Source organism: Desmodus rotundus, chromosome 5 (assembly GCF_022682495.2).
Source record: "Desmodus rotundus isolate HL8 chromosome 5, HLdesRot8A.1, whole genome shotgun sequence".
NCBI classification, from domain to species: Eukaryota; Metazoa; Chordata; class Mammalia; order Chiroptera; family Phyllostomidae; genus Desmodus; species Desmodus rotundus.
The window spans coordinates 23,141,873-23,168,337 of record NC_071391.1 but is presented as its reverse complement, the minus strand read 5'-3'; the positions used below and the strand labels follow the sequence as shown (position 1 = coordinate 23,168,337).

Genomic DNA, 26,465 nt, shown 5'->3' with positions numbered 1-26,465 from the left:
AGATATAAATAGGATACATAAGGTGCACGAAGTACATAGTACTGTGCCTGGCAGGTAGCAAGCATTCAATGTGTGATGGCTGTTATTATTATTAATTTTTTTAAGATTTTATTTATTTATTTTTATAGAGAGGGGAAGGGAAGGAGAAGAGAGGGCGAGAAACATCAATGTGCAAGGGAAACATTGATCTATTGCCTCTCGCATGCCCCCAACTGGGGACCTGGACCACAACTCAGGCACGTGCCCTGACTAGGAATCGAACCAGCAACCCTTCCGTTTGTAGGTCAGCACTCAATCCACTGTGCCACACCAGCCAGGGCTAATTTTTATTATTGTTGTTATTGTGACTGTTATTTTTAAGAACTCAAGTAAGTATTAATTAATTGAATGCATTAATGAATGAATGAGCTGTATGTTATGTAGCTATCAGGCATCTAAGCCACTCCCAGTTGATAGGAAGTTCTTCCTCTTTCTCTGCACTCTCTTTTTCCTGGTAGCTCTGTCCTGATTGCCTCCTCTTAGTTAATCTGATGTAACTTTCTATGCAAAGTAAAGGCTTTCCTCACTATGGAGTGTGTGTTCTTTTTTATGAATAGATTGTAAATCTTTATTATAGAGTGGAATCATTTTTACATTTGACATAGATTAAATCCTTAGGATGTCCTAATCCAACTCTAGCCATAATTGTCAGAGAGTGAAACCATGTCATTTTTACTTGCTGTGGTTAAGGGAGTAAGCTTATTTACATGTCCCCCAAACTGGGTTCCCTGTAATCACAGTTCTCACATCCTATATTAACAGGCCTGGAGCTACTTAGAATTTGTCATGAATAAGCACAGTGACTCCCTAGGACAATAACAGGAGATAATATCTACATTGAAGAATAATGTTTTATGTATAAAGTAAATGAACAGGTTTCCACAGCCTACATAAATGCTGTAGTGAAAACAAGCACTTAAAACTTGTTACAGTCATGGCGCTTATCCCATTTCATTACAGTTATTTGTTTCCATGCTTCTGAGAAGGGATTGTATCTTATTCATCTTTGTATCTGCAACCTCAGCACAGTGTGTGGCACATGATATATATTAACTAACTATTTATAGATATATACTTAAATTTAAAGTCAAAGTTGCATATAACAAAGAACTTTGCGTAATAGTTGATACTGCCGCAAATTACTGTGGGAATCTCTCTAAAATTTACTGGGTATGTTCGGTTTTCACTGTGGCTTTTCTGTTTGACATATAAGAATGTAACATGTCAATTAACTATGAATTCTGGGTGACAGTATCAGGATGATGGGGTAATCAACTGCAAAACATTATCTGGGATTTGTACTACATTTAGTACATAATCTATGCAAGAGGTTTTGTGAATTTGTGATTTGTTGATTTTATTTAACTTTATTTTATATATACACTACATAGGAGAAAAATAAAAACTTACTTGTATTAGAAAATTTGCAGTAAGCATCTTCTTTTTAAGGCTTTTTCCCCCCTAATATACGGGATTTTTCTTTTAACTTTCAATTCAAATCTTAATGAAAAGCAAGAAGACAAATTCAGCAGGTTCATGAAATTTATCTTCTTTGCCTCCTCAACCAGATCCTCTTCCTGACCCCTTTACTTATTTTATGCTGTTATTATAGATAGCATTATTCTCTCAGTTTCAAGATAGAAACTTTAAAGTAACAAGTGTTTCTCTCTTTCCCTCTCTGTTACTCTTCTCCAAGTGGAAGGACATAGGGATTTCAAGTGAAGTAGGTGAAGGAAAGTGAAATAATAAATCCTGGGGTTCCTACTTGAGCAGCTGGGCAGATGGGGTAGATATTAAGTGAAGTGGAGAAGAAAGAAGGGCCAACACTCTGGGGTGAAAATAGTTATCCGGATCACTTTGGCTCCAAATAACAGAAACTTGAACTCAAATAGAGTTAATAAGGAAAAATATTACCTCATATAACATGAGGTCAAGAGATGGAAAATTCCAGATGTGGTTTATTGAGTCTTCTGCTCTACTTTCAGTGGTTCTCTTTGTCTTGGTCTCTTCTGGCATTGGGTCTTCCCATTGATAGCAAGATAGCTTTCAGTTCTGAGCATCATATCCAGACACAACAACATAAAGAGGAAGAAATGGGCCATATTGCCTAGGAACTACTTAGAAGAGAGAAAAATCTTTTCTAGAAGCCTCCCAGCAAACAGCTCTCATTGGTTCAAATTCATTCATATATGTATCTTTAACCAATCACTGATGAGAGGAACTGGATCATCATGATTAGCTTAGATCAATTAAGATCTGCCCCTCGAGCTGGGGACAGGGTCGTCTTCTCGTGAGCCATATGGTGATGAGGGATGTGGAAGAGCTCACAAATCAAGGCCCTGCCCATAAGAAGGAGAAAATGAAGTTGAATAGGCAACCAACACACAGCATCTGCTACTAAAAATCAATGATTCTGTTTTTGCAAAGGTTAAGCTTATGATATTTGTGAGACCATAGGGAAAAGTCCAGAAGGAGACTGAAACTATGAGTCAGAGTTCAGGACAGGGCCTGACTGGTATAGCTCAGTTGGTTGGGTGTCATCCCACAAAGCGAAGGGTCACTGGTTTGATTCCCGGTCAGGGCACATGCCTGGGCTGCTCCTTAAGTTCCCAGTTGGGGCGCGTATGAGGGGCAACTGATCCACGTCTCTCTCACATAGATATTTCTCTCCCTCTCTTTCTCCCTCCCTTCTTTTCTCTCTAAAAATAAATAAATAAAACCTTTTAAAAATAGAGATGACAAATGAATTTTTTAAAAGGTCAGAGAAGGCTCCTAGCTGGAGATATAAATTTGGGAATCAACAGCTAAAGAAAGGGTCTAATCCTTGGGTTAGATTAGACCACGTAAGAAGAGATTGTACAGAAAAAGTCCTTAAAATGGTCATCTCTAAAGCAGAGATAATAGCGTTACCTATTTTATGGGTTATTATGAGAGTCAATTGAGGTAATGAGTATAAAGCACTGCATACACAGTAAATACACATTATCTATTAGTCACCTGTTAACCAATATCTCTGATGGCCAGATTTCAGCCACATTAACATCACAATAGAAAAGATTATTTTCCATGATGCAGGCCTCCCAAATCCATGGATGATTGCCTACTATGATAACATTTATTGTTCTTTCTCTGATATAATTGTTATATGGAATGTCTAATTAAAGCACATTATCAATTATGTCTAATATCATGTGTAGAACCAGTTTTCAAACATTTTAAACCATATGATAAAATTCTTTTCCAAATCAATTTCATAAAAGAACAGATAGTATTGAATTTTTACAAATTTAACTTAAGAACTAAATATCGAACTTTGTATGTTGTCATCAAATTGCGTATACCGCGTTGTCATGCAAGAAATGCTGTCCACTAATGGATTATCCTAGATATTATATTGTAACATAATGCCATAGTTTGTTTTTTTTTTACATAGGATTAGACTTCCAATTATGACTGACTCTCTTCAAGTATAACATTAAAGCCCAGTATGTGACCATTTTGCAGGTAATACACTATCTTATCAAATTGAAGATATCATTTCTAGTATCTCTTTTCTTCATGATTATGAATTTTCTTTAATAACTAGAACTGCTTAAAACACCAGAAAGGATCAGGGGATTAGAATTAACTCTATTTTCACATTAACAGCCAGTTGCCTCATATTGGAGTTACCTTTTGTCTTGGGCCTCAAATACTGAACTGTTCCTTTGTTTGATAGGCCAAGTATTTTCCCAGATACTTGGATGGGTATATGGGATGTGTCACCCTGTACCTTCCACACTCTCTTCCCTCTTATTCCTGTTACAGTATGGTTAAAGATTTAGTAATAACCTCAAAAGAAAGATTTGCTTACGCCTTATCTGTATTAAATACCTTTGAAGAATGAAGCAGGGATATTCCTCACTGAGTATTTACACTGAGATAAAAAAGAGACCCCACTTATTATGCTAAAGTACATAGTGGAATGTTCATCACTGCACTTTATACCCTTTGCCTCCAAAATTAGTTGTAGAGGGGGTGGGGAAGGGTGAAAAAGGTTAAGGGGTATAAGAGATACAAACTTCTAGTTTTAAAATAAGTAAGCCACGAGGATGTGGTGTGCAACACAGTGAATATAGTCAATTATATTGTGATACCTTTGCATGGCGATAGTTAATAGACTCGTGGTGATCACATTGTAAAGTGTGTAAGTGTTGAATCACTATGTGGTACGCCTGAAAGTAATATAATGTCATATGCCAACTATAGTTTAATTTTTTTAAATTTTAATCAGTTGTAGGATATAGATACAACACTTACCCATTGTTCCCTGACTGGAACTAAAGGATAAAGGAGTGGATGCAGAAAAAAACAGTCTTAGAAAACAGAAGAAAAAAACATCATCAGGAAGACAATAGTCTATCCTTGTAATCCTTGCCATACTGACTCAAACACACAGAACCTTAGATCTGAGAGAAGGTGCTTCCATTATTCAACCAGAGTGGTGAGCTTCTCTCAAAACTCTGTCCCAACTTTAAAGTTAGAAAACAAAACAGCTACTCAGGAAATTGGTTCAATTTCCCCTCTGATGCTCTTCAATTTGTTAACATAGACTTATCTTCAACATCTTATTTTATTCTGTTCATGTTCATGCTATTTAAACTTTTATATGGTGTTCATAAATATGTAATACCACTTATGAACCCAAAGCCTGCTTACAAACTTTTCAAGGACGCAGACTCCCTTCATTTCAATCACAGTAAATCCCTCTGACATTAATAGGAATTCCACATAAGTAGGAAAAGGATGAAAGAGCTCTTAAAACTTATACTGCTGCAAAATATACTCCAATGTTCATTGGTCCCCTTTATTCACAGAGTTCAGTAAGTCAAATCAAGTGTAAGAAACTGTATCCAAAATGTAAATCTAAGTTAAATAAAAATATAAAACACAAGGCCAACTTGAAGCAATTTTCTGAAGAAAATTCTTAAGGTCAGATTTATCCAACAAATTCATATTCTGGCCAAATGTGGTTTGAGACATCTTTATTAAGTCAATTTTGAAAAATTCACAATGGAATAGGTGTAGGCCTTTGGGGTGGGGCCCTCCTGGGCCCCAGGGCTCAAAGCTGGCTCCAAAGCTGACCCCAAGGCTGGTTGGCTCCATGGGTCCAGGCTGACCCCGCTGACCCTCCTGCTGCTGCTGCTAGCTGGCGATAGAACCTCCTCAAATCCAAATGGCATCAGCCATAGCCTCACCAATCCAGAATCACCTGCCCAGGAAAAGTGAAGGAAAAAAAGATCCCCCAAATCAATCCATTCAACACACCATGGGCTCTTCCACTATGCTGACAACCAACTCAAGCATCCTAAGAGCCAACGGCACTTTATAACCTGCCTCCCAGCCCCGCATCCACTAAACTACTCAACTCACCCAACCAACTCCCCAGTCCACTACTGGGCCCCTCCTCCCAGGGCCTGTCACTTGCTGCCTTGACTTGAGAGTCCTTCAGCAAAGACCATGTTGCAGGAGGCTTTGAAAGATTTTTCCACAACGCTCTACCATGTCTTGTCAGCAGTAAAGAATGCCAAGACCAACATGGCTTCCTCTCCTTTCAGCATCACCAGCCTGCTCACTCAGGTCCTTGCTTGGGGCTGAGGACAGCACCGAGAAAAACCTGGAGACTGTCCTCCCCTCCCCCAAGGATGCTGCCCATGTCCACCAGGCCCTGAAGGCCTTCATGTCCAAAGGCTTCACCTCAGCCTCTCAGATCTTCCACCACCCAGACCTGGTCATATGGGACACCTTTGTAAATGGCTGTCAGAACCTGTATGGCAGCCCCAGAGCCCTCGGAAATGACAGTAATGTTAACTTGGAGCTCATAAACATCAGAGTGGTGGAGATCAGCAGCTGCTAGACAGCCTGCCCTCTGACTCTCACCTTGTCCTCCTCAACACAATCAACCTGAGTGCCAAGTGGAAAACAACATTTGATCACACAAAAACCAACAGGGAGCCCTTCCATTTCAAATCCTCTGTGATAAATGTGTCCATGATGATCAGCAAGAAGTACCTGGTGGCCCATTTCACTGACCCAACATTAAAGGCCAAGATAGGGTAGCTACAGCAGTCTCATAACCTGAGTATGGTGATTCTGATACCCTCAAACATGAAATAAAGTCTTGAAGACGTGGAGCAGGCTCTCAGCCTTTTTGTCCTTGAGGCCACCATGAGGAAGCTGGAGATGGCCAAGTTCCAGCCCACACTCCCACCTTACATCAAAGTTAGGTACAACCAGGACATGCTAGCAGTCATAGAGAAGCTGGAATTTTTATGGTCTTTTCTGAACTCAACCTGTGAGGGCTGACAGAGGACCTGGATCTTCAGATTTTTGCCGTGCAACACCAGACAGTACTGGAGCTGACGGAGACCTGGGTAGAGCTGGCTGCAGCCTCGGCTACATCTGTGGCCAGCACTTTGCTGATCTTTGAAGTGCAGCAGCCCTTCCTCTTCCTGCTCTGGAACCATCAGTACAGATTCCCTATCTTCACAGGGTGGGTGTATGACCCCAGGGCCTGAGATTTGCAGGGACCTACCTGTCAAGTCTCAGCTTGCCCAGTTGCAACCTTGCTGCAGCCTGTCTGCACTTTCCCCCAGCCACCTCTGCCTCTGGTGTCATTTGTCCTCCACTTGAAGGAGTCCCTCAGTGTCTGGTGAAGGGACCTGCTTCTAGCATCCCTTCCTTGTAACTCTCCAAACTGCTTTCTGCAGCTTTCTCTTGTTCAAGTTCACTAGAGTCTACAGATAAAACCTGGCAGACAATGAAAAAAGAATACTGTTTCAGAAGACCTAGTAAGTCCTGGACAATCTTGGGAAAAACTATGATATTATTTCTGTTAATTTCTATATCTTTATGCCTTTCTTCCTGCTCCGAACCAGCCTTCTGAATCATCAAGGGCTCCTCTGTAGGGACTCCCTGGAGCCGACTACTATTACAGGCTGTAGGACTATACTCAGGCATAACATTAAAGAATTTTAGAGCCAAAAGGGAATAAAATTTTCAACTCCAACTGCAGTTCTGAAGGTTGAAGAGTAAGAAGGTCAGAAAATTAAAATACTTTTCCCAAAGTTAAATAAACTAACACTGATGCCAAAACTGTGGTTCATTTTTTGGTCTACTCAATGTCTAGGACTCATTTTTGGAAAGTTCTTCTTTTTTGTTATTAAGTAGCAAACTACTTCCACCCCAGATAAGAATGGTGTTTAATATCACTGTAAGTGAACTTTCTAGTATGTGTATAACTTATGCTAAGAGCAAGAAACCAACTAAAGGAGGTTAAAATGCAAGTTTATTTCAGTTGCTGATTATAGCTATATATGTCAAGCCAAAACAGCTTAAAATAACACTTTGATTCCTATCAGTTTCTGTTATCATAGAGGAGAATCAGGAAAAAGTATGGAGAAAAAAAACTAGTCTTCTAAACTACAAAGAAAGGAAATTATAGGCCAATTTTCCTGATGAACATTAGATGCAAAATCCTCAACAAAATATTAGCAAACCAAATTCAGCAATACATTAAAAAAATAAAGCCCTGGCCAGTATGGCTCAGTTGGTTGGAGCATCATCCTATAAACCAAAGGCTTGCAGGTTCATTTCCCATAAAGGCACATGTCTGGGTTTTGGGCCAGGTCCCTGATTGGAAGCATGTGAGAGGCAGCCAACTGATGTTTCTCTCTCACTTGGTGTTTCTCTCCCTCTTCCTCTCCCTCTCCTTCTCCCTCCCCTCCCCTCTTTCTAATTAAAAAAAAAAAAAATCAAGTGGGATTTATTCCTGAGATGCAAGGTTGATACAATATCTGCAAATCAATTAACATGTTATATCACATAAACAAAATGAAGGATAAAAATCATATGATCATACCAATATGCGCAGAAAAAGCATATGACAAAATCCAATACCCATTTATGATTAAAAAAAAAACTCTCAGCAAAGTGGGAATAGAGGGAATACATTTCAAATTAATAAAGGTCATATATGACAAACCCACAGCTAACATCATACTCAATAGGGGAAAAAATTAAAGCGTTTCCCTTAAGATCAGGAACAAGACAAGAGATGTCCACTTTCACCACTCGTATTCAACATAGTACTGGAAGACCTAGCTATGGCAATCAGACAAGAAGAAAAAATAAAAGATATCCAAATTGGAAAGGAAGAAATAAAACTGTCACTATTTACAGATGACATAATGCTGTAGATAGAGAACTCAAATATTCCACCAAAAAAAAATAGAACTGATAAATGATTCAGTAAAGTAACAGGATACAAAATAAATATTCAGAAATTGGTTACATTTTTATACACCAATAATAAAATATCAGAAAGGGAAACTAAGAAAAGAGTCACACTTACAATTGCATCCAAAAAAGAAAACTGGGAACAATTTTAACCAAGAAGGTAAAACACTTGTACTTGGAAAATTATAAGACACTGAAGAAAGAAAGTGAAGATACGAAGAAATGGAAGCATATATTGTGCTCATGGATAGAAAGAATTATGTCACTAAAATGTCCATACTACTCAAAGCGATCTATAGATTCAATGCAATTCCTACCAAAATACCAATGGTATTTTTCACAGAACTATAATAAATAATTTAAAAATTTATATGGAATTACAAAAAAACCCAAATAGCCACAGCAATCTTGAGACAGAAGAACAAAGTCAGAGGTATCACACTACCTGATATCAAATTATACTACTAGGCCATAGTGATCAAAATAGCATGGTACTGGCATAAAAACATACATATAGATTAATAAAATGGAATAGAGAGCCCAGAAATAAACTCATACCTATATGCTAATTAATATTTGACAAAGGAAGCAGGAACATACAATGGGGTAAAGACAGCTTATACAATAAATGGTGTTGGGAAAATTGGACAGATAAAAAACAAAAAAAAGAACCTAGACCACCTTCTTACACCATATACAAGATTAAACTAAAAATGGATTAAAGACTTAGTGTTAGACTCAAAACCATAAACATCCTAGAAGCAAACATAGGCAGTAAAAATCTCAAACATATCTCATAGCAATATTTTTCCTGATATATCTCCTCAGGCAAGGGAAACAAAAGAAAAATTAAATGAAGGGGACTACATCAAGCTAAAAGGTTTTTGTACAGCAAAGAACACTATCAACAAAATGAAAACACAACATGCTGAATGGGGAAGATATCAACCAGTGATACATCTGATAAGGGGTTCATATCCAAAATTTATAAAGAACTCATACAACTCAACACCAAAAAAACCCCACATCTAATTAAAAAATGGGAAGAGGACCTGAACAGACACTTAATCCAAAAAAGACATACAGATGGCCAATACACATATGAAAAATGCTCAACATCATTAATCATCAGAAAAATGCAAATTAAAGCCACAATGAGATATCACCTCACACCTGTCAGAATAACTGTCATCAATAAATCCACAAACGACAGTTGTTGTGAGGGATGTGGAGAAAAGGGGACCCTCGTGCACTATTGATGGGAATATAGACTGGTGCAGCCACTGTGGAAAACAGTGTGGAGGGTCCTCAAAAAATTAAAAATGGAACTGCCTTAGGATCTAGCATATAGATCATTAGTATTTTTGGTTTCTTTCTGTGTGTGTGTGTGTATTTCAATATATACATAGAAAGAAACCCAAAACACTAATTTGAAAGAATATGTGCATCCCCATGTTCATTGCAGTGTTATTTACAATATCCAAGATATAGAAGCCACCCAAGTGCCCATCAATAGACCAGTGGATAAAAAAGCTGTGATATATATATACAATGGCATATTACTTGGCCACAAAAAGGTGAAATCTTACCATTTGAGACAGCATGGATGGAGGGTATTAAGCTAAATGAAATAAGTCAGTAAGAGAAATGCAAGTACCATATTCTTTCACCTATACATGGAATCTAAAGAACAATATGAATGAACAAACAAAACAGAAACAGACTCATAGATACAGAGAACAAACCGATGGTTGCCAGAGGGGTGGGAGTTGGGGAAGTGGGTGAAAAAGGTGAAGGAATTAAGAAACACAAATTGGTTGTACAACAGTCATGGGAATGTAGAGTACAGCACAGGGAATCTAGTCAATCATACTGTAATAACTATGTATGGAAATGCTGGGGGAAACACTTGGTAAGGTATATCATTATCTAACCACTATGCTGTATACCTCAAACTAATACAAAATAATATTGAATGTATATAAACTATAATTGAAAAGTACAAAATTAAAATTTAAAAAAAACCCCAAAAAACTAGTCTTCCAAGTAGACTTTTTCCAAACTGTTACCCTCTCCAGGTGCAAATCACAGAGTTACCCATCAAAGAATAGTTGGGGCAACTCCTGGACAGTATGTACAGTGGATTCAGGGTAGTGTGAGAAGAAGGTCAGTGCAACAAAGAGCTCTAATTTGGTAGGCCTAATGTGGGGCCCCAGGCAGGCAAAATTTAAAAAGGGCTTCATTTGGTTCTGGTACTAACCCCTTGTTTATAACACTTTGACATCCAAATAAAGAGAAATCTCTCTATCTATAAAAACTTTGCAAAACTCAAAAGTAAGAAACCGCCTAGAAAGAAAAGCTCAACAAACTTTTCTTTGTAAAGGGGCAGATGGTATATATCTTGGGTTTTGCAGGCCATATAGTCTGCGGCAACGAAACAGAGTTGCTTTGTAGCAGGAATACAGCTATCTCAGCCTTTATAATGCAAAAGCAGCCACCCACAATATGTAAATGAAGGAGTGTGGCTGTACTACAATACAACTTTATTTACAAAAACAGGCAGCTGAAGAGCTGTGGTTTGCCTATCCCTGACCTGGAACAATCAGAGGAATTGCTCCCTCTAAAATAAATTCACCATAGAAAACAAAGTTTAGAAAATTTTCTGATTCTTATTCACCAGAAGATCCAAGAATATGTCACATTTAGGAGGACGAAATAAACATTCAAAAAAATCAAACAACTTGGGAATATAAAAGATTGGATTTAAAATATGGTTACCAAATTTAAAGTTGCACTGAAGGCAGTGCACAGCAAAGTTGGAAGCAGAACTGATAGAGCAGAAGCAAACTTAGAAATTTAACCAAAATAAAGCAATAAAAGATACCAGGGAAAAAAAATATGAGAATTAGGAATAGGTGCACAGAAGAAAGTGATGTTGATAAGAATTCCTAAAAGGGAAAGTACCTTATGGTAAAGAAGGAATAATCAATTAAATGAAGAAAACCTCTCTGAACTTCTACTGTAGTGTGAGTGGGGAGTAGGGCACAGAGCAGATGAAAGAAAGTAGGCCATGTGTTGGTCATTGTTGAAGTTGAAGGATGACTACTATTCTTTCTACATTTCTAAGATGAGAATTGGTTTTTGTATTTTTGTATATTTCCATAAGAAACAGAATTTTAAGTTATGGATTTTTCATAATTATAATATAATACATGTTAAATTTTTTTATCAAAATAAAGCACAGTGCTCACTTCAGCAGTACATATGAGGCAAGATAGTAAGAAACTAGGAACATTCCTTGGCCAGTGGAATGGGGAAACTAAGACAGAGAGCTGAACAAACTGTCCGAGCAATTCACAGCCAGATACAGAGGATCGCCAAGGCAGAAAACCCTGCGTGCCCAGCAACAGGCAAAACCGGCCAGACCTCACCCCCAGGGTGGCCTTTCCTCCTCTGGGACATTGCTGGTTGTGACGTTTAGAGTCCCTGACCTTTCCTTCTTAGAGATAACATCTAGGCCTCAGTTGTATTTCAGCTCCAGGCCCAGAAAAGCAGCAAAACCAGGCAGGTGATGCTGCAGATCGTGGAGCAATCAATGAAGATCAGGACCCTGAAATGATACACCTGAAAGGCTGATGAATATTCTATTGAAATCCTCCCCTAAGACCTCTCCAAAATCCCAGCCTTTAAAACTCTCAAGGCGGAAGCACCCAGCGCTCACTCTCCCTCCTGAGATCACATCCACCTCTTTCCCTTCCCCCTCTCCTTCCCCAACACACATTCATCTCTAAAACTCTAAGGGACCCGTGAGACTCAGGAGCAGGGGAACAATGGAGAGAGGCAGCTCGTCCCAGGCTAACCCCCTGATCCTGTCCCCAAGACCGCCTTTTCTCTGATTCTCCAGTAAGCCGAAGCAGCCCCACCTAGGCTCTCTCCTGTTGCTTCTTCCATCTTAGGCTCTTCCTTGTTTCACTGGCCCCAGCTTTAATAAATGTACTCTCAAAATCTCCTGGACTCATGTTGTGAAATCTTTCCTACATGAAGTCAAATATCCACACAGGCCGGCCTGAGGCAGACCTGCTCCAGGCCCGTTTCCTGTCCACGAACACAGACTAAAATTGTAATGATAGATGGAAGGTTAGCATGCCCCCTGCACAAAGATGACACTCAAACTTGTGAAGCATTTCATATTTTTTAAAAATAATATCTTTAAAATTTTTTTAAGCACAAAGGAGTATGGACAAAACAGGGTCACACACTAAACCTGACAAGCTCAGGGGAGGCCTGCGTGGCAGTCTTATAAACTCAGAGACCAAAAGTAACCACACAGGGTGGTCTGAAATTAAAACTTCCCAACTGAGAGTGAGTCATGGTGGGTAGTCCTGTCCTAGGCAGGTGTCTTCCTTGACAAAGGTCAATCTTCACCTTTTTTTAAATAAAGATTTTATTTACTTTTAGAGAGAGGAAAAGGGAGGGAGAGAAACAGCAGTGTGTGAGAGATACATCAATCGGTTGCCAACCAGGGATCTGACCTGCAACCCAGGCATGTGCCCTCACTGGGAATCGAACCAGAGATTTTTTGGTTTGCTAGGTGGTGTCCAATCCACTAAGCCACACAAGCCAGGACCTAATTTTCACCTTAAACAAGACTATCTATAGTCTTTTTGCATCTACTTAACAATATCATACCTTTGGAATGTCAGAGTAATCCCCTCTTCTCCAGACCCCTCAGGGCCAAATCTCCCACTAGAGCAGGAGACGACAGAACCCCTCATTGTTATCGTGCTACCCGAACACCATCTCAATGTGCTGTAAATGTTGCTTGTTCACTATCCTGCACCAATGTAAAAAGAAGTACGTGTCTCTCCATTTTACACTTTATCCAAGCTCAGCAACTTCCCCACTGTGCTTTCTCTTACCTCCCTAATCTACCACTGATAAATTTCATGTAACCTCCTGTATGTCTCCTCCTTGATTCTAATGTATAAAATAAACTGCAAAACTGCCATTTTTGGAGCATTTTTTCCATCCGTTGAGCATTTTCTCCATCTGTTGAGATTTTGCTTCCCAGCATTTGTCATCAGTTTGGCTCAAATAAACTCATAAAAATTCTCCACAGGTTTGGACATCGATAGAAGAAATCAAAAGCCTATCCTCCCATGACCCAGACTTTACCACATCAATGTCCATTACTTTGGCTTCTCGTACTTTTCCCCGAATCATATATGTGTTTATAAAATTGAGATTATTTTACACATACTGCTTTTTATCTTGCTTTCCTTGCTTGATACAATGGAAATATTTTTACTCTCTAATTCCATTTTCACTGAAGTCCAGTAAAAAAACAGGTGTTGATGTTATCCTAAGGCCATACACACAGGCTTATTATGATTTTGCAGCTACCCTTCAATTAATTTGGTGGTGAACCTTTTAAATATAATGCAAAACTTAAACATCATTAAGTATGCAAGGACAATTCAGTAATTAAAATTTGGTGCCTTCAACAGAAGTAAGATTAAGGACATCTGCGTGTTTGTACACAAGCAACTGAGATCAACCCTGGCTAACACAAGCAGGGAAGAATCCATTGGAAGAATTCATTTATTGGGCAGCTCACAAAATCATTGAGAAGCCTGGAGGAGAAGACTCAAAAAATGCGCAGAAGCCAAGGAAGCTCAGCAGCAGGAGCCACCAGACAAAAACCAAAGGAGTAGCCTGGCTAGGACACTGGGAGAGGTGACACCACAGGACTCGACTGACAGGTCGCACGACATCCTTGCAGATTCCTGCTACCTTTGCTATTACAAATAACTCTGAACTGTTTCTGCATCCGTGTGATACTCCCTCAGGAGTCAAGGCCCTGGGCTGTGGGGTTCAAATCCTGGAGGCCAGATAAAGTGCCCTCATCCTGGCTGCCCCAAGCTGGGGAAAGGGAAGATCAGCCTTCATTTGTTTCAGTAGTGGAAGGCAGGCCCCTGCATCCCACTCGGGTTGCACACAGTAGGAAATTAACCCTACATAGGAAGTAAATGGGAGAGGAATACGTATGTATTATGTGTTTCACATGATACTATTTACTTATAGAGAGAGGTAAGGTAGATGGGGGAGGAATACATAGATAGATAGACAGAGATCCAGTCTTAACATTTATGACAAAAAATTACTATATGATCATGACCTAATCCTTGACTGTTAATATTCTCCTCTAAATTACAAGAACAATGCTTGCTCCTACTAGCTTCATTGATATGTTGTAAAGATAAATAATTTAATATGTCTAATGACACTGGACACCTTAGGAAAAAATGCATTATAGATACCAGTTATTTTAATCAAGGAAACTACAATTAGTAAAGATCGTATCTGCCGTGCTTCAGACATACATAACAATGACTGTTTCTAAGTCAAAGATACTGGAAACTGCCTTCAGGCAGTTTGTTCTAACAACGGTACTATATATAAACTTAATTCTTAAAACTGCATTAATTTTGAGTTAACTTTTTAAACTTTGTTCTTACAAAATACAGTTCTAGGGCTTAGAACTGGAGAGGGAAGAAAGATGTATAGACTGTGCAGTTGGTTGGATCTGTTACATTAATTTCACAATCTGTGAAGGAGTAGATCTCCCCCGTGAACGGTAATGGAAAATTAGTTTCTTTATTTCTTCATTAAGACTGTGGGAGGAAAATTAATACTCTCTTCGACTTTTCTAAATTAATAGAATATGTCTTTATTAAAATGATGAATGTATATGCCTACTTTCTTTTTGGTTGAGAGATTCTCTAACTCATAGAATAACCGAACTTAAAGCTGAGCCTTAGAAATCATCTTGTTAAGGACACTAAGATTCAGAGAGACTAAATTAGTTACCCAAGGTCACACAATTAATTAAGGACAGAGGAAGATGAAGCTTGGGTCTCTGACTCTTAATCCAGTGCTCTTTCAAATTCATCAAGCTATTTTAAATGGTGGAGGGGGATTCACTTATTATACTTTTCATATTGTTAGTGAATGCAATGTTTTTGGTTTCTATGCCCTGAGGTGTAATATTCCCTTATTCAAAATAAAAACAATTGTGTACCTTTCCCAATTTTCTTTTTGTGAGGTTCAGGTGGAAAGAAATAGAACCCCTATCTTGGAAAAGGTCAACCTTGGGCAAAGTGTAAAGTCTAGTCTTTCTTCAACCACCCCCTTCCCCATTTCATATTCCTATGCAAACCCGGGTTCGCAGTTAACTTACTCCTCATCTTACTGCCCTTCTTCATGAAAACTCCTCTGAGATTTTATTTTACTATTTCATACATAAACAGTGTGTGTGATACACACAGACACACACATACACACACACACACCTGGGTGTAGCCATCACCTATTTTAGGAAATAAAACATACCGTCAGTGCCCTGGCCGGGTGGCCCAGCTGATTTGAGCTCTGTCCCAATACACCACGGTTGCAGGTTCCATCCCCAGTCAGGGCACATATAAAAATCAACAAATGAATGCATAAATAAATGAAACAACAAACTGATGTCTCCCTCCCTCTCTCTCTCCCTCTTTCTCCCTCTTCCTTCCTTTCTCTCTCTCAAATCAATTTTGTAAATTATTTTTTAAAACATACCATCAGCATCCCACCTCTTCTCTATTCCTCCCTGATTGCGTCTTCTCTCCCATGCTCAGAGGTAACTAACCACTTTCTTGTCATTTCTTTCTTTTCTATCATTTCCTTGCTTTCCTTTGTAGTTTAACTACATGGGACTGTACCTCTAATCAATACATTGTTTAATTTGTGCATGCTTTTCATCTTTCTACAATTGGCATAAACATGCTCCTATAACTTCCTTTTTTCACACAACATTTCATTTGTTTAAAATTGTTGTATGTTGCCTTAATGTATTTGTTTTCACTGCTGCACTGCCTGTCATTAGATGAATACACCAAAATGTATTTACTCGTTCTTCCGTTGTTAGCCAACCCCTTTCTATTTTTTACTTTTTGCTCTTACGAACAACACTGTCAAGACTATCCTTGTACCTCTATTCTGTTGCAGGGGGGCAAGAGCACTCCGGCAGCGGAACTGCTGAGTGGTAAGGTATAGCAGCTTCAAATCTGAGACAAGGCCAAATTGTTTCCTGAAGTGCCACTAGCAGTGATTATGAATTTCCATTGATGTATATCCTTGCTAACACTTGGAAGTGTCAGATTCTTTTTATTTCCTCTCACCATACAGTATTTTATTTTACATTTTTCTGAGTAATAAGGATATAGAGCATGTTGTCATATTTATTTATTTGTCATTCTGATTTCTTCTCTGCACATTTTTATTGAGTTGTCTTTGTCTTGCTAATGTTTAAGAGGGTTTTTAAAATGCTGCATTTTGAATACCAATTGTTTGTCAATTATCTGTTTTGAAAATAGTTATTGTTTGTGAAGGATCTTTTCAAATGTTTTCATTGTTCTTTGCTGAAAAATATATTTTTATTTCATTTATCAATATTACTCTCTGTGGATGTATGTTTTATCTTACTTAAGAAATCATCCCCTTCCTTGATATTGTATAGATATATTTCTATATGTGTTTGTAAATGTTTTAAACTTTTGCTTTATACATGTCAGTGTTTAAACAACCTAAAGTTTATCTTCATATATCATATGAAGACCGAATTTTTTCCCATATGGACAGCAAATTGTCTGATTACTATTTATTAAAGAATCCTTTTATCCTAAAGATTTTCAATGCCACATCTATTCATATATTGTGTCATAAATTACCTGTGTTTCTTTTACTGGTCTCTATATTCTGTTCCATTTATCTATTAGTCTAATAGATGATGTCTTAATATCTTAGTCACTCTAGCTTTGAAAGTCATGTGATAATCAGGTAAGACTACTCTCCCTCCAACATATTCTTCTTCAGAAGTGTCTTAGTTATTCTTGGCCTCTTGATTTTCCAAATCAGTTTGAGAATTATTTTGTCAAGTTTCCACAAGTAAGCTTGTTGGAATTTTTATTGTATTGCACTTAATTAGGGATAATCAAATCCTTCTCTTCTTGAACATGTTATTTTCTTCACTTGTTTTAACCTTTTTTATTTCTTTGAGAAAAGCTTTATAATTTTCCCCATGAAGTTTGTGTACCTGCTTGATGAGATCTCTTTCTAGATCTTTTCTTGTGTGAGGTTTACCCTATATTTTGCTCTCAGAGTCAACATTCACATTTAAGTTATGCCTAATGGCTTTCACCAGGAGCTGCGGACTCAGTGATCTATGGAGACAGATAAAAAAAACCAAATGTAAGACAACAGAAGATGAAGGTTGCAGGTTCTCTGCTTAGCTTCAGACAATTGCTGCCCAATGGTACCAGAACTTCCAACTATTCCAGACTTGCTAAAATTTCCTGATGGTTAAAACACTATAAAGGCTGTCAGTTTCAGTCATTCTCAGAGATCTGAAATAAAGAATGATAAGTAAAGAATCAGGTTTAAGCCACCAGTTGAAACAGGCATTCAGACAACAGAAAGGGCAGCATTCCACTAGGATATCTATAATTTAAAAAGACAGACAATAACAAATGTTGACAAGGATGTGGAAAAATTGGAATCCGTTGCTAGGGGGAATGTAAAATGGTGCAGCCGCTTTGGAAAACAATTTGGCAGTCCCACGATAAGTTAAACACAGAATTACCATATGATCCATCAAATCCACTTCTAGATGTACATCCAAGAAGTGAAAATATACATCTACACAAAAATCTGTAAGCAAATGTTCATTACAACATTATTCCTAATAGTCAAAAAGTGGAAACAATCCAAATATTCACCAAATGATGAATGGATAAATAAAATAAAATTTCACTGTGGTATATCAGCACAATGGAATATTAGCCATATAAAGGAATGATGTGCTGATACAGGCTACAACATGGATGAACCTTGAAAACATTATGCTAAGTAAAAGAAGCCAGTCACAGAAAGCTGTATACTATTTGCTTCATTTATACGAAATGTCTAGAATAAGCAAATCCACAGAGACAGAAAGTAGATTAGTAATTCTGAGGGCCTGGAGAGAGTGAGAATAGAGAGTAGCTACTAATTGGTATGAGGCTTATTTGGGGGATGATAAAAATATTCTAGAATTAAATAGTTGTCATGGTTTCACAACCTTGTGAAGATCCTAAAAACAATGAATTGTACATGTTAAAAGTATGTATCGAGCCTTCCTTTAAAGTTAAAATCTGCCAACATAAAGCTCATTCTGACTTTGAGATTAATAAATTCACCCACAACTAAAAGTGAACTTTTATGTTTCTATATTTTTCTTTTTTCTAATAACTTCTTTTAACAGTAGCACCTTTTTTATTATTCTTTATTAAAATGCATCTCAGAAATCTTTATGGTTCTTCACATAAATCTCTCTTTTTTTTTCCTTGACCTCCCCCATATATGTTCTAGCTACCATTTATGCTACTCATGCCCTGTACCTTTTCCCCATTCACCCCCTCCCTTCCCTGCTGGTAACTCTCCATGTGATCTCCATTTCTGTGATTCTGTTCCTGTTCTAATTGTTTTCTTAGTTTTTATTTTCATTGTTTTTCTTTTTTTAGGTTCATTTGTTGATAGCTGTGAGTTTGTTGTCATTTTAATGCTCATATTTTTTATCTTCTTCTTTTTCCTAATAGATAAGTCCCTTTAACATTTCATATAATAAGGGCTTGGTGATGATGAACTCCTTTAACTTGACCTTATCTGGGAAGCACTTTATCTGCTCTTCCATTCTAAATGATAGCTTCGCTGGATAGAGTAATCTTGGATGTAGGTCCTTGACTTTCATGACTTGGAATACTTTTTTCCAGCCCCTTCTTGCCTGCAAGGTTTCTTTTGAGAAATCAGCTGACAGTCTTATGGGAACTCCTTTGTAGATAACTGTCTCCTTTTTTCTTGCTGCTTTTAAGATTCTCTCCTTATCTCTAATCTTAGGTAATGTAATGATGATGTACCTTGTGTGTGCTTCCTTGCGTCCAAACTCTTTGGGACTCTCTGAACTTCCTGGATTTCCTGGAAGTCTATTTCTTTTGCCAGATTGAGGAAGTTATCCTTCATTATGTTTTCAAATAAGTTTTCAATTTCTTGCTATTCCTCTTCTCCTTCTGGCACCCCTATAAATCGGGTGTTGGAACATTTAAAGTGGTCTTGGGAGGTTCCTAAGTCTCTCCTCATTTTTTTGAATTCTTACTTCTTCATTCTGTTCTGGTTGAATGCTTATTTCTTCCTTCTGGTCCACACCATTGCTTTGAGTCCTGATTTTCTTCCCAACACTGTTGGCTCCCTGTACATTTTCTTTTATTTCACTTTTCATAGCCTTCACTTTTTCCTCTATTTTGCAACCATACTCAACCAATTCTGTGAGCATCCTGATTACCAGTGTTTTGAACTGTGCATCTAATAGATTGGCTATCTCTTCATCGCTTAGTCGTATTTTTTCTGGATCTTTGATCTGTTCTTTCAATTGGGCCATTTTTTTTTTTTTTTTTACCTCAGCACACATGTTCCATAGTAAGGAGTGGAGCCTTAGGTACTTGCCAGGGTGGAGCAACCCCCATCATTGTGTTGTGGCACTGTATGTGGGGGAGGGGTCCAAGAGGGAACAGTGCTGCTTATTCAGCCCTCCACCAGCTTTCAGTCACTTCTGCCACTACCCACGAGCAAATTGGGCCCTTCTGGTGCTGATTCTGGGTGGGTGGGTTTGTGTACATTCTAGGGCCCTATGGGTCTCTCCAACGAACTCTCTCGTGAGGCTGGGAGTTTCTCCCACCACCTCAACCCCCACAGGTGTTATCAGTCAGAGGTTTTGAGGCTTTATTTCCCCTGCCCTAGAACCCTGAGTTGTGTGGTTTGTCTCACTCCCCAGTTGTTCCTCCCAGTTTATCCACATGTGAATATGGGAACACCTGGTCCTCCAGCTGCCACCTCACCACGAGTCCTCTCTGCCCAGCTGCCTGTCTCCACCCCTCCTAGTGGTCAGGATGAATGTTTCTTCTTTAATACCTTGGTTGTCGGTCTTCCATACAGTTTGATTTTCTGCCAGTTCTGGTTGTTTTTTGTTTTTAAATTTGTTGCTGTCCTTCTTTTGGTTGTGCATGAAGGCACAGTCGTGCATCTACCTATCGTGCCTCCATCTTGGCCAGAAGTCCCACATAAAGTCTCTTGTGCGAGCTGTGTGGACTCCCTTGTTCTGGTCTTTTCAGCAGTGCGCACAGGGGCCTGCCTCGTCTTTGCTTGCTCAGACTGGCAGGCTGCGTTTTAGGTTGTCCCAGACGACGCAAGCCACCAACAGTAGCACCTTTGATATTATATATTTAGCGAGGCCAATTCTTCCAGATGGGATGGAAAAAGTTTTATAACATCTTTTTGTTTACTAAAAGATGGTAACATATTTTGCTTTATGTTGGTATGATTTTTTTCTTTGCTAGTATTTCTAAAAAAGAAATGGCATGAGTGCTTCCTCCAGGTTCCTACTTAGGTTCTTACCCAAATCTGCTGCCTTTGCTCTGAATCCCCTCCTCTCCTGCCTCCCCAGGGACCTCTTCCCCTGCCTCATCTCCTTAAAATCACAGGGACCTATTTCCCTGATGTGCCTGTAGTTTCCTCAAACAATCCAGTCCTCTTGGGTCTCTATGCCTCTACTCATCAGGTGCTCTCTGCATGGAAACTACTTCTGGAGGGAGGGTAGCAATGAGTATGAAAAGGGGTTGCTGGCTGTATTTGGGGGGCAGAACTGAGCAGACTTGCTCATGAATCAGACATGGGTTAGGAAGGAAGGAAAGAGTCAAGGATGCCTATTAAGTTTCTGACTTTAGTAACTTTTCAGATGGTACTGCCATTTTCCAAGTTTGGGAAGGCCAGAGTGGGGAAGGACCAAGTTCAACATGGTAAGTTTGAACTGTCTATGAGCCATTAAGTGGTGATATCAAGTATGGCTAAATTAGTCTGGAATTAGACAACATGTATCTAGAAAACAGGAAAGATTTGTGCTAGAAGTATAAATCTGAGAGTTGTCAGCAATTTAAAACCATGGAAATAACAGCATCCCTTACAGTGTAAATGTTTCCAAGGAGTGCTCAATAAGTGTTCAGTAGTAACAGGTTGAACCATAATTTATTTAACCAATCCTTCCCCACCTCTTTGATAAAAATATGTGTTCCCAATATTTTGTGTTACTCATGATTAATTTTTATATGCTCCACAAATATTTACAGTAAGTTTTTTTCTAATAAAAAAAAGAACTTCTCAAAGAAAGAGCCCTACTCAGAATAGAGTTTGATTGTCAAAGTCGAGCAGGTAAAGTAACTCTGAACAGTGAAGAGAGACGAGGAGGGCAGCAGGGCTAAGTGCTGTTTGGGGAAGGGCCAGAGAGATGAAGATCTCTGCTCAGCAACATGGAGAAAGCAGAAATATCCAACAGAGAATTTATCAAATCTGTTGAGTATTTTTCAATTTATTTTTAAAAAACTTCTCTTCCATCTCCCCTACATAATCTTTAGTAAATTCAACATTACATGTGACTTCTCTACAGTGAATTAAATGTTAATCCCTGACTCAGGCTGACAAGTAACAAGGGAAACTGCACAACCAGTAACTGGGCTACATTTTTGTTTTTGTTTCCTTTCTTTTTTAAAGATTTTATTTATTTATTTTTACAGAGAGGGAAATGGAGGAAGAAAGAGGGGGAGAGAAACATCAATGCATGGCTGCCTCCTGAGTACTCCCTACCGGGGACCCAGCCCACAACCCAGGCATGTGTCCTGACTGGGAATCAAACCAGCGACCCTTCGGTTTGCAGGCCGGCACTCAATCTACTGAGCCACACCAGTCAGGGCATGTTTTTGTTTCTAATATGAATGCAATAAATGTCATTGGAGCTACATCTTTGCACATGTTCAGGATTACTTCCTCAGCATAAATTTCTAGACACTGGATTTAAAAAAACAGACCATTTTAAAAAGGTTTTTATACATATTGCCAAACTGCCCTCCAGAAAAGTTGAACTAGTGTATCACCAGTTCACTTTTTATCAAAAGATTCGGGTGTTTTACAAAAGATATGTATTGTCCTTTATTGTATGAGAGGTGGATGCCACATGTCAGAGTCAGATCTTGAACTTTACCTTTTCATGATTAAAGGGGAACAAAAGAAACTCTTCATAATGTATTTGGTGTGAATCATAAGTGCACTTACTGAATGACTACGTAGAATTTTAATGCCAATGGGGTGAAGTGGAAATCCTATTGGGGGGAAACCAGAAATCTTGGTTTTAAATGTTCCCCCCAATTCACTTACTAAATGCCCTTAGATACATTTCTTAAAAGTCTACACCTATTTGTCAATGCATTAAACAAAGATGTTAGTTGCAAATAAATGGGTTTATGAGATAACATATTAAAGTATTAAAAGCATCCTGAACTAAACATTTTAACGGGCAGTGTCAGAAATTCTAGTCACCAGCAATTCAGGAAACCTAAATCGTTTCCACAGTTATAAGTCTCCTCTCCAAAGCTCAGTTCCTTTCGGTGTGCACAAATTCCTAACGGCCAATTGAAGGTGGACTATCAGAGGAGACCATTTTGGGCATAAACGATTTTCATATTTATGCTAATGAGACTAAAATAATGTGTTTTAAGAAATCTAACCTTCTTTCTAATTTCTGCTATTTCTGAACAAGCTATTTCTTTTTTTAACATATTCCAGCTTTTTAAGATGTTAACTGCATACATTTACTCAAATGTTCACAAAAAAGAGGCATGCTCCATAAATTTATGATTACTAACACTGATGCATATATATACATATAACAACATTGATGTGGGTAATCACATGCTTGCTCACAAGCATATCCTCAGTTTTACCTTTAGCACTTTGATGAAAAGGACTAAAAGAATCAAGTAATGAGCAAGTCTGGTAAGATCATTGATGATTAAAGACTTCTGATTCCAGAAATGCTAAAGAGCTTTCTGCCTAATGTTATGTAGGCCCTCAGAGAAATTGATGAAAAAGAGGATTTATTTATTTATTCAACAAATACTAATTGAGCATGTGCCAAGTGCTGTGCTGCTAAGCACTGAGGAAAATTATTAGGTAGAACTGTATGAATTCACTGATATTTAAGTATTTTTGACTTATAAAAATAGCAATTTCATAGAGTCCAACCTAAGAAAATTTCAGAAATTCCTTAGAGATGGCAAGAAAATTAAAGAGTGAAAAATTATGAGAAAAATAAAAATTTCCAAATAACAGCTAAGAAGAAATAAGGATTAAAAGTAAAAAGAAAAAGAAAGAACAGGAAAATCGGGAAAAGGGACCATGTAAGTGAAAATTGAACAATAAAAACCTATGATCATAAAACTAATTAGTTATTAATAATTAATTTAATTCATCCAGTGTTTATTGAGTGTCCAAGGCTATTCAGATAATTTCACAGTAGGTATACAATATATGCCTCAAAAGAAAAAAATAACTTTATTTTCCTTAAAGATGAAAGATCAATGTACCCTATATTTTTAAATTCTAAATTCTGAGGATAAAAAAGAAAATACAAAAAATATTTAAAGCAATAGGCAGCTAAAAGAGAAAAAATGACAGCAAAAATTTATATATATAAATTCAATATAAATCCAGGAAGATAGCAAAATTAGAAAGAAATAGAGTCCTGATAACAGAAAAAAGATTCTGACACAAAAATGAAAAGTATACATCAAGTTATTAGAGACCAATATCAGTAAATCTAAAAATGTTTTAATATATCTTTTGCCACATAAGAAATTTTAATTATTTCCCATTTTGAATAATTGTTAGTGAACAAATTATAAAATACCTAATTTGTGTATACATATTCTAAAATTTATATTTTCATATGACTAATTTCCTTTTAAATCACATAAATTATATAAAAGCAAGTAATCCAAGACTATGCAGACAGGGAAGAATAATTAGAAACTTACTTAAGTACAGATCTCTTTACACTTCCATTGTTTAAGGATGGTCAAAGAACCGTAGAATTTTTTCATAAGAACTCTCAGAGTTCATTCAGACCAAACCTTCAACATCTCAGAAGAGGCAGACAGCGTTCAGAGAAGTAATGTGTTCAAAATCATGTAGCTGGAGAGAAGCAGACCCGGGACTAGAACATATTCAGGTAAGGGGATTTATTTAAACTCCCCTTTCGCACATTGAGGGTAGAAAGTATGATTGTGCGACTGATGCCAAATAAACTTGTATATGAAAGAACATCTGTTTTCCTAGAGCATCATGATTCCCTGAACACGAGTTTCCAAAATAGAGGCAAAAAAATGTGTGGCAATCGGGAAGTAAGATTATGATGATAAAATGAGTCAGAGAATTAATTATAGTTGTAAAAACGCCAAGGCCTGAACCAAGAGTGAGAGTACTGTGACCAACTGTGACACAAGTCTCTGTCACAGGCCCCTTGGGCCGCTCAGAACCACAGTGATTCAAATTCTTATGTGCTCTTTAAGGACTTCAAGGATTACTTATTTTTTTTAAGATTTTTAATTTATTTTTAGACAGAAGGGAAGAGAGGGAGAGAAACATCAATGTGTGGTTGCCCCTCATGCACCCCCTACTGGGAACCTGGCCCGCAACCTAGGTATGTGCCCTGACTGGGAATTGAACCAGCAACCCTTTGGTTTATAGGCTAGCACTCAATCCACAGAGCCACACCAGCCAGGGTGGATTACTTTTTTTTTTTAATTTTTATTGTTGACCCTATTACAGATGTCCTGCATTTCCCGCCCCACTTTGCCCACCTCCACCCAGCCCCCACCCCTCTTCCCCTGGCCTTCATCGAAGGATTACTATTTTTTTTAAGCATGACGTGCAGTTCTTATTACTTTCCACACTGTGACAAGAAACCAGATAACCTTTCACACTGTTCTTCAGTGTATTTCCTTTATTATTAACAATTGTTCTTAAATGAGAGAACTAAATATGAACTCTAGTTAAAATTTCCTTTAGAGGGCTTTAACCAAATGTTTAAAATAAAATCTCTAACCCCTTTACCTATTTGTTGAATCTGAAAATACCTGCGTGTGAACATATAATCAATCACCCTTGAACACTGGGAGTCTTTCCTTTTCCACCTGCTGATTTTACTGGGATAAATTAAAATTGCAAACAACTGATGTTGAAATGTCAAGGCTAAAATGTCACAGAACTATCAAGTTCAGTAAAGTTGCATCTCCTGTTCCAAGTCAGCGAATGACAGTCATTACAGTGACTTTCAGCGTGAATGATAGTGCGCCTTTAAGGATATGAATGTGATCTCATGCTGTAAGAGCTTCGGGTCACAACCTTAACATTTCCTGTCACAGTCCTTGAGTCAGCCCTCATGCCTGCACAGTGAAGCGAGTCTCCATTTCATTCTTGAATTCACACAGGTAAATGGGTGGGTATATGTGTTCAAACTCAAAGATGCATTATCACATTAATCCAGATATTTTAATCTCATTGCTCTGATTTTTTTCTTCTCTTTACCTACTGCCCTTCATTGTTTGGTAATAACTCAAAAAAAAAAAAAAAGAAAGAAAGAAAAAGAAAACTTCAAAGAGTCAAGAGCCAGGCTAACTCTTGGCCAATGACCATCCAAGACCTTTTACTTCATGCTTCAGTATCCTTTGTAAAATGAGAATCATAATAGCTAACCCAACTCCACAGATGGCCAGAATAAGAGCACTTAAAATGTTTTGGGAGAAAGGCATAAGAATATTGTGATTTTGACAGGCAAATGGTACAAAATAAGAAATAAATAGAGCAAGGAAGTAGAAGAAATCAACAATCTTGGACAATGTTGTCTCTGGCAACAAGTGCACTCTTTTCTATCTAATCTCAAAATACCCTGCAGTTCCATAGTGTCCGGGGTTTGTGTGCATACAGCCAAAAGCTATCATATTCTTTAGGGTCCAGTATTACAGGGAAACATGCAGGGATGTACCTCACTACCGAGAAACAGACTCATTTCTATATCTGCCTCCCATCTCCAACTATCAACTCTGATATTTCATGTGAACACAAAGCCTCATTTGTTTTGGTCCAAATATCCAGATATGTGGGTGGATGCATTCTATCAAGGAATGTCATTAAAG

General features: G+C 38.0%; 1 non-coding gene and 1 pseudogene across 1 annotated transcript; both read left to right on the top strand.

Moving 5' to 3' along the window:
* Positions 1 to 6,596, top strand: part of LOC112303190 (plasma protease C1 inhibitor pseudogene) — a 34,056-nt pseudogene extending 27,460 nt beyond the window's left edge.
* A 5,810-nt stretch (positions 6,597 to 12,406) lies between these two features.
* LOC112303500 (U6 spliceosomal RNA) lies at positions 12,407 to 12,511 on the top strand. Its single transcript, XR_002974651.2, has one exon. It is a non-coding gene; the product is annotated as a U6 spliceosomal RNA (small nuclear RNA).
* Positions 12,512 to 26,465: the final 13,954 nt, after the last annotated feature.